The 9,703-nt window shown below is 37.6% G+C and overlaps 2 pseudogenes; both read left to right on the plus strand.

Annotated features, from left to right (window-relative positions):
* The first annotated feature begins 1,251 nt into the window (after positions 1 to 1,251).
* LOC146483216 (QRFP-like peptide receptor) lies at positions 1,252 to 2,758 on the plus strand (annotated as a pseudogene).
* Positions 2,759 to 6,629: 3,871 nt separating this feature from the next.
* On the plus strand, positions 6,630 to 7,514 carry LOC146483217 (RYamide receptor-like; annotated as a pseudogene).
* The last annotated feature ends 2,189 nt before the right edge of the window (positions 7,515 to 9,703 follow it).

Below are 9,703 nucleotides of genomic sequence, written 5' to 3' on the forward strand. Positions count from 1 at the left end.
TCCATTTCAGTTCGCCTCCTCAGTCTTTCCGGGATGTGGTGCCAAAGAAAGGAATCCTGTGCATGCTTATTCCATTCGCTTCGTCTTTGATGTTTCCACATCTCGCTGCAACACATCTTTCCGGCATTTTCGAGAAACGTGCAGAAATACCGCGACATGTTTTCAGTGAGATCAAGAGAAAGGCTGAAGTCACGTGTTCCTGAATCTACGTCACAGCTCTTGCTTAACCGAGAGGAGACTAATGCGAATGGTGGGCCAAAATGGCGGCAAATTTGAACGTCTTATAAAATTCATAAAAAATTCGCGTTTTATGCAAATCGAAAATTTTTTTCACTGAAGTTCTTAGGGTGATGTTTAGATTCAGATAAGAAAATAAAAAAAAAATCCGATATGGGCACTTTAAACAAGGGCGCCCAAAGAAAACATCTTTAAGGAAAAACGCTCAAGATGTTGTCTCCTGTGTTTCTAGATCGTTCGGTGACCTTCTAGAAGCATATTTGAGTAAACTAATATAGTATGATATGTACGGATGTTTCAGCTGAAAATTTTAGCTGCAGAAAGTTAGTTTAGAAAACGGAATCTCATCGTTTCCCGAATAAATGAGCTGTTGTCGGCTTTATGAAAATGCTAGCTGGTGTAACATTTCGCATTTTAATATTCGCCTCTCCGAAAGCAAGAGGAACTAGTGTTTCATTATTGTTTAATTTTAAGCGGACATTGAATTTCGCCGAAGGAAACTTTATACTTTATTTATGACTAAATGCGCTAACCTCTGAGGTGATTAAGGCCATCCAAAGAGATATTCATCAAAATGAACCGTTGGGGGCCCTTGGTTTAATAAAAAGAAAACATTCTATTGAAAGATTTTGCTCATGGTCGTCCAAACCCCGTTTTAAGGTTTAAAAATTCGCAAAGAGAAATTATTCTCAGGTTTGTTTACTGTCGCTATACTTTTTATTTTTAAAAAACACAATTTTAAACCGCTCCCTTACAGGAACGGAAGAATAAGATAAATTAGCTGTTGGTGTTAAACACCCATTAAAAGCTGGAATAAAGAAAACAGTTTGACAAACCGAGCAGACGTATTAGCTAATTGGCTATTATTAATTAATGATCTGCGTCAGTAAATTCAGTAGCGCATATTTTTCCTTGCGCCGGTGACGAATCATACAATACATGGAAATTAACTTTTAAGCATAAATAGAGCAACGACGGCTTGCTTTTGACAAACCCGATGAGTTTGTAAACAACAGAACTTTAGAAAATCAGCAAATATGAACACAAGGGTGAATGGATCGATGACTTACTCCAGTCTGTTCAATCCTACAGCAGCGAAAATTGGAAAAACCTTTGCTTACTGCCTGATATTCGTCGTTTCGCTGCTTGGGAATTCCTTTATAGGAATAATTGTTTACAAAACGCACACCTTGAGAAAACCTATCAACTTCTTTATCGTCAACATGGCCATGTCCGACCTGCTTTTTCCAATATTCCTGTTTCCGTGGGAAATAACATATTTACACGCAGACTCCTGGCTTATAAGTGGCCCTCTTGGACAGGCCTTGTGTAAACTGGCTCCCTTTTTATCAGATGCATCGTTTGGTGTGTCTGTCCAGAGCCTCCTTCTCATAGCAGTGGATCGATTTGGAGCTGTGGTATTTCCTCTCCGTTCTCCACTCATCAGTTCAAAGCTGTGCCCCTTCTTCATTCTCGCCACTTGGATCATGGCAATGGTAGTCCACTCGCCATATTTAGTCGCCTTCAAACTTGTTCTGTACCCAGGACAACTGTGTGTTTGGCGCGTTGGAATGAAGCCTTTGGAGAATCCTTTTCTGCTAAAAATTACCAGCTTGCGATGTCTGTGGTATTTTATTACATCCCCATCGTCATGTTGACCATACTTTACTCTATCATCGTTATGAAGCTCAAGTCACAGAAGATTCCAGGCGAGCAATCAACCAACGCTGAGCAACAACGAGCAAAAAGGGACAGAAACGTGTTAAAGATGGCCATTGCTATCGTGGTAGGGTTTGTACTTTGTTTTGTACCCTGGAGCATTACCGTGTTACTATTATACTTTGCGCTGGACAATTTGTCTTGTGGCTTCTTTATATCCTGGTATATTACCTTCTTCATGGCTACCTCTAATTGTGCCATCAATCCTTGCATCTGTTTTATTTACAGTTCCAACTATCGCAACGCGTTAAAGAGACTCCTTAGGTGTTTTAGCTGCGCAGAGCATAACGAGTAATTTTTAAGTCTTCCGCCATAACTAAGCAAGCGGTTCGTTGAATTCTCCGTCGAAACTGAAACGAAGTTATGGCGGACTTACTTTACTATTTAGGAATGAATCAAGATTTAGGGAAAGATGCTGAGCTTCACATAAACGAAAACAACATTAATTGAAGTTCTTGAAGAAAGGAATGGTTTTCTAGAAAACTATTCTGATTAAAGTTAAAAGTTGTTATCTCGCTCGCCGGAAAAGAATCATTGTAAATATCTCTATGCAGGTGCCGTCTAATACAAGCTATTTATCTGATGTTCTTTTGATAAAGTTTGCTGAACAGTTCAACAACAATTCTTTAAACCTCGGACTGTAAATAAACAAATAAGAAAGATGTAGCGGATTTCAAACCGTTCCCTGTTCGGAATTTACCTGTATAGCAGCTTCGCTGTTATTTTGGAAACACTAATTCAACAACAACAACAGCAACAACAATCTTTATTCGTGCCCAGATAATATATAATATATAATCGTTAGCTGTATCGTAGAAACAAAATTAAATCAATAAAATGTTAAAACGTAGCTCTGTATTTAGCTGCACTCTTTTGTCTTCCGTTCAAACCTCACCGAACTGAAAAATAGCAAATTAAATTGCACCTGAACATCCTCTAGCCTGCAATTTTTCTTTCATCAGGGCTTCCTTCCTATGTCATTGCCAAAAATAACAAGTGTAAACAAACCGGGTTGTTTTACTGCGGCAGCAACTTGAGAACTTTGTAGTCACGAAAGTCTTGAACTATATAGGATAATATTTTTTCTTTCATCCTGTAAGCTGTTATTTTAAGCCGAAACTGACTTGGCCGCATCCAACTATTCTTTTTCTAAACAGATTTGTCCAATCGAACATGCCCACTATTTATAAGGCATCCTTTTATCAGGTTTATTGTCAAACACTTTTATCATGAGTCTCTGGCTCGGCAGATTGAGCAAGCACTCAATGTTGTTACTTCACTTTACTCTTTTTCAATCCTTTTCTTAGGTTCTGTGCATGCGGCTCGCTGTCCATTGTTACTGTTTTACAAACCCTCAGAACAAAGAGTTTAAAAGCGTCAAAAACTTTCATTTCTTCTTTCGCTCTCGCTAAATTAAAACAATTCTCAGTTACTTCACATCTGCTTTCCTGATCACTGTATAATCTAAATAACACGACAAGCGCTGACACAGAAAGTAACTTCAAGACACGTGCAGGCTTATGCACATAGACTGGTGCAAAAGTGCAGTAAAACGAAAAGATTCTATTGGTATAGGTCTCGCCCACTGATTGTTGCCCAAATCAAACTGTTAATACTACGGATAGGGCAAAAACAAACAAACAGAGTGCATTAATAAATAATAAATGAAAATACGAATTATAAAGGGTCTGTATGGGGGCATAGCTCTGTGTTAATTTCTCGGTACAACGAGTGTCGTGAAAAAAAAAATTATTTCCTCACTTACAAAGATGTTCTTAAAAGAAAGTGTTGCATAATTGTTGGAAAAATATGTCCAAAACTCGAAGGTTTTTCAGTAAAAAATTGAAGGCTATAAAAGCATAATTCTAATTCCTCACTTATAAAATATGAATATATGAAACATCATATATTGAACGTTAACTGCGGGTGAAAGATTAGATAGAACGGAAAGATTCTCGCAGTAAGTACGCAACTTAAGCAGTTGCGAAAAGAAAGCCTGCAAAAAATCAGGCTTGAACGGGATTCGAACCCATCACCTCTGCGATGCCGGTGCAGTGCTCTACCAACTGAGCTATCAAGCCAACTTAACTGGGAGCTGGGGCCGGTTTCATGAAAGTCCAGGTAACTTATCGGGCCCGATAAGTGTATTTTGAAATGTTTTTTCGCCGATTACACAATGATTACAGGCATGGTACTTGGCCAATGTTATTATAGAATTATATGATTTTAAAATTTAGTATTGAAAGCTAACAAGAATTGACCTTCTGCTAACAAACTTTTATCGCCAAAATCACTTATCGGGCCCGATAAGTTACCGGGTCTTTCGAGAAACGGGCCCCTGGTCACATTGTGAGCTCGTAATAATTACCCGTGAATGATGAATAAATGAATATGAATATGTGAAAAATCATATATTGAAATGCGGGTGAAAGATTAGATAGAACAGAAAGATTCTCGCAATTAGTACGCAACTTTTAAAAAGCAGTTTTCAAAAGAAAGCCTGAAAAATTCAGACTTGGACGGGTTTCGAACCCATCACCTCTACGATGCCCATGCAGTGCTTTATCATCCCAACTGAGCTATCAAGCCAACTGGGAGCAGGTCATACTGTAAGTTCCTAATATACTCGTGAATGATGAATAAATGAATATGAATACATCAAACATCATATATTGAACCGCGGATGAAAGATTAGATAGAACGGAAAGATTATCGCAGTAAGTACAAAACTTAAGCAGTTGCGAATTAGAAAAGAAAGCCTGAAAAAAATTCAGGCTTGAACAGGATTGGAACCCATAACCTCTGCGATGCAGGTGCAGTGCTCTACCAACTGAGCTATCAAACCAACCGGGAGCTGGTCATATTGTGAGTTTTAGTGATATACCCGTGAATGATGAATAAATGAATATGAATATGTGAAACATCATATATTGAACTACGGATGAAAGATTAGATAGAACGGAAAAGGTTTTCGCAGTTAGTAGTAAGCAACTTAAGTAGTTGCGAAAAGGGAGCCTGAAGTTCTATATATGCCGGTCATATATGATGTTCAATGCAATTATGATGTGTCATATATTCATACTCATTTATTATCATTCACGAGTACACTACGAGCTCACATTATGAAAATGAATATATAAAACAACATGTATTGAAGTAATATATCAAGCACGAGACACAGTGTTTCATCAGATATCCAAACACTGAGAAGTAGGTTGAAAAAACGAGGCGCAGCCGAGTTTTTTTTAAACGACTTCGAGGTGTTTGGATATCTGATGAAACACACTTTCGAGTGTTTGATATGGCTTCTCAAATGATCAGTAATTCTTGGAGAAATTCAAGACTAAAGTTGGCAAAATTTTATGGTAATTAGGATCACATATCCAAACCACGGTCACGGTAGTGATTTTCTTTGTTTTCTCTTGATGAATTTTTAATGAGTTTAAGAACTGCTAATGAAAGATTAGATAGAACGGAAAGATTTTCGCAGTTAGTACGCAACTTAAGCAGTTGCGAAAAGAAAGCCTGAAGTCCGATATATGATGTTCAATATATGATGTTTCATATATTCATCTTCATTTATTCATCATTTACGGGTATATTTATTTACGAACTCACAATATGATCATTTCTTAGTTCTGCCGAGTGAGCTCACAATTTTCTTGGTACCTTTTTACCAGGTTTTATTAAATTATCATGGCGAGTTTCCCGACCTGTCGCACGCCTGATCAACTTTAGTTCTTCTTCCCTTTTTACACCTGTTGTGCGGTCAGCTTATAATCCATATAACCTGCTAAATATTGACACTGAAGGCAAATAAAAGACATCTACGCACTAGCTTATGTATGTAGATTCTTAAGAAGTTTAAACAGGGCCAACCAAAGAAAACATCATTAAAGAAAATCGCTAAAAATGTTATCTCCTGTGTTTTCAGATCGTTCGGTGGCCTTCTAGGGGCGTATTAGAGTAAGCTAATATAGTATGGCCTGTTCGAATGCTTTAGCTGGAAATTTGAGTCGCAGAAAGTTTTAGAAAACGGAATCTGATATCCGAATTTACGATGTATTATCAGCTTTACAAAAAATGCTAGCTGACCTAATATTTCGCATTTTAATATTCGCCTCTCCGAAAGCGAAGGAACTAGTGTTTCATTGTTGCGACATTTCGCCAAAGAAAACTTTAGACTTTCTTTATGACTAAATCCGCAAAACTCTGAGACGATTAAGGCCATCCAAAGAGATATTCACCAGAATGAGCCGTTGGATGCCCCTGGTTTAATGAACAGAAAACATTCTTGTGAAAGGTTTTGCTCATTGTCGTCCAAACCCCGTTATTTTAAGGTTAAAAAATTCGCAAAGGCAAAAAAAAAAAAAAAAAACAATTTTAAACCGCTTTCTTACATCATGAAAATTAAGATAAATTAGCTCTTGGTGTTAAACACCCATTAAAAACTGCAATAAAGAAAACAGTTTGACAAACCGGGTAGTCGTATTAGCTAATTGGCTATTATTAATTAATGATCTGCGTCAGTAACTGAATTCAAAAGCGCCTTTTATTCCTTACGCCGGTGACGAATCACAGAACACATGGTAATTTCCACTTAAACATAAATAGAGCAACGGCGGCTTGCTCCTGACAAACCGGATGAGTTTGTGAAAGCAACAACAGAACTTTACAAAATCAGCAAATATGAACACAACGGTGAATGGATCCGGCTGCTCCAGTCCGTTTAATCCTACAGCAGCAAAAATTGGAAAAACCTTTGCTCACTGCCTGATATTCGTCGCTTCGGTGCTTGGGAATTCCTTTATAGGAATAATTGTTTACAAAACGCACACCTTAAGAAAACCAATCAACTTCTTTATCGTCAACATGGCCATGTCCGACCTGCTGCCTCCAATATTCCTGATCCCACGGGATATTTCCTATCTGTACGCGAACTCCCGCTGGTATATCAGTGGTCCTCTTGGCCAGGCCATGTCTAAACTGGCTCCCTTTTTATCAGATGTCTCCACTTGTGTGTCTGTCCAGTGCCTGGTTCTGATAGCAGTGGATCGATTTGGAGCTGTTCTATTTCCCCTCCGTTCCCCACTCATCAGTTCAAAGCTGTGCCCCTTCTTCATTCTCACCACGTGGATCATCGCGATGGCAGTATATTCGCCATATTTCGTCGCCTACAAACTTGCTGTGTACCCAGGGCAATTGTTTTGTGTTTTCCGGTGGAATGAAGCCTTTGGAGAATCCTTTCCTGTTAACAATTACATACTTGCGGTATTTGTGGTATTTTATTACATCCCTATCCTCATGTTGGTCATACTTTACTCTATCAGCGTTACCAAGCTCAATTCACACAAGATTCCAGGGGAGCAATCAACCAACGCTGAGGAACAACGAGCGAAAACTGAAGAAACAGAAACGTGTTAAAGATGGCTGTTGCTATCGTGTTAAGATATATACTATGCTGGGTACCGTTCAGTATTTTCTTGTTCTTAATATTAAACTTTGTATGGGACAGCTTTCCTTGTACTTTCTTTATATACTGGAATATTTTCTGGTGAATGTCTGTCTCAAATTGTGCCATCAATCCTTGCATCTGTTTCATTTTCATTTCCAACTACGGCAATGCATTAAGGAGATTTCTCAGGTGTTTTAGCGGCGCAGTGCACGCGGCACATTGAGCAAGCGGTTCGTTGAACGTTTAGTTGAAAAAACGAACTTATGGCGGGTTAACTTTACTATTTAGAAACGAATAAAGATTTAGAGAAAGCTGCTATAGTTTACATTACTGAAAAGCACATAAATTTAGTGAAATGAAGTTTTCCAAGAAAGGATTGTTTTTCTACAAAACTATTCTGATCAAAGTTAAAAGTGATTATCACGCTCGCCAGAAAAGAATCATTGTAAATATGCCTGTTCAGATGCTGTCTAATACAAATTATTTATCTAATATTCGTTTGACAAACTTTGCTGAACAGTTCAACAACAATTCTTTAAACCTCGCACTGTAAATAAACAAGCAAGAAAGATGTAGCGGATTTCAAACCGTTCCCTGTTCGGAAATTACCTGTATAGCAGTTTCGCTGTTATTTTGGAAACACTAATTATATTATCGTTAATGCTATCGTAGAAACAAAATAAATTCAATAAAATGTTATAACGTAGTTCTCTATTTAGCTGTATTCTTTTGTCTTCCGTTCAAACCTTACCGAAATGAAAAAAAGAGCAAGTTAAATTCCACCCGCGGAACATCTTCTACCCCGCAATTTTCCTTTCGTCAGCGCTTCCTATGCCATTGGTAAAAAACGAAGTGTAAACAAACCGGGTTGTTTTACCGCGGAAGCAAGAAGTATGTAGTCACCAAAGTCTTGAACTATACTTTAATTTTTTTCCATTCATCCTTTAACTTGTTATTTTAAGCCGAAACTGACGTGGCCGCATCCAACAATTCGTTTTGTCAACAGATTTGTCGAATCGAACAAGCTCTCGATTTACAAACAAGGCGTTCTTTTATCAGGTTTATTGTCAAACACTTTTATTATGGATCTCTGGCTCGGCAGATTGAGCAAGCACTCCCTGTGTTATCACTTTACTTTACTTTACTTTTTTTCAGTCCTTTTCTTAGGTTCTGTGCGAGCTCACTGTCCATTGTTACTGAACGAAACAGAGTTTAATAGCGTCATAAACTTTCTTTCTTCTTTCGTTCTCGCCAAATTAAAATAATTCATTTCTTCACATCTGATCCACTGATCAGTGTATAATCTATGTAACACGACAAGCGCTGACACCGAAAGCAACTTCAAGACATGAGCGGGCTTATGCACGGAGATTGGTGCAAAGTTTAATAAAAGAAAAAGATTCCATTAGTATAGGTCTCGCCCGTTGATTATGGTCCAAATCAAACTGTTAATACACAGTCAGGACAAAAACTAACACACAATCAGAGAGCATTAATAAATAATAAATGAAAATACTAAATTATAGATGGTCTGTATGGGGGCATAGCTCTGTGTTAATTTCTCGGTACAACGAGTGACGAGAAAAAAAATTTAATTTCAACACTTGCCAAGATGTTCAAATATTTGTTTTTATTAGACTCTTTAAAGAAACATGTTGTATAATTGTTGGGAAAATATGTCTAAAACTCGGAGATTTTTTAGTAAAATTGAAGGCTATATAAGTATAATTGTAACCCCTCATTTACTGAATATGAATACATCAAACATCATACATTGAACTGCGGATGAAATATTAGATAGAACGGAAAGACTCTCGCAATTACTACGAAACTTAAGCAGTTGCGAACAGACAGCCTGAAAAAACTTCAGGCTTGAACGAGATTCGAAACCATGACTTCTGCGATGCCAGTGCATGGCTCTACCAACTGAGCTATCAAGTCAACTGGTCTTATTGTGAGTTCGTTATATACCAGTGAATGATGAATATTAATAAATGAATATGAATATATAAAGCATCAGGATGTTTCAGTAAACAGGACGTTTATTGAGCAGGCTTTTCAGATGCAAAACAGCTCAGTTAAAGATGCAACGATAGTCGAACAGTTGAAAACATATTTTAACAAGTTTTTCCCAAAACTTCAGTTCCACAAAACAGACCTAGATCAAAAATGTTTTTAGTCCACCTTAGGTATAAGAATCAACAAAAAAGATGGAGGCTTTGGCTTTGTAAGAAATTGCATCAAAAGATTACAATAATACATTCAAGGAAGTGCATTGAGTATAGGCATAAA

The sequence above is a fragment of the Pavona decussata genome, unplaced genomic scaffold (assembly GCF_977016875.1).
Source record: "Pavona decussata unplaced genomic scaffold, jaPavDecu1.1 SCAFFOLD_40, whole genome shotgun sequence".
NCBI classification, from domain to species: Eukaryota; Metazoa; Cnidaria; class Anthozoa; order Scleractinia; family Agariciidae; genus Pavona; species Pavona decussata.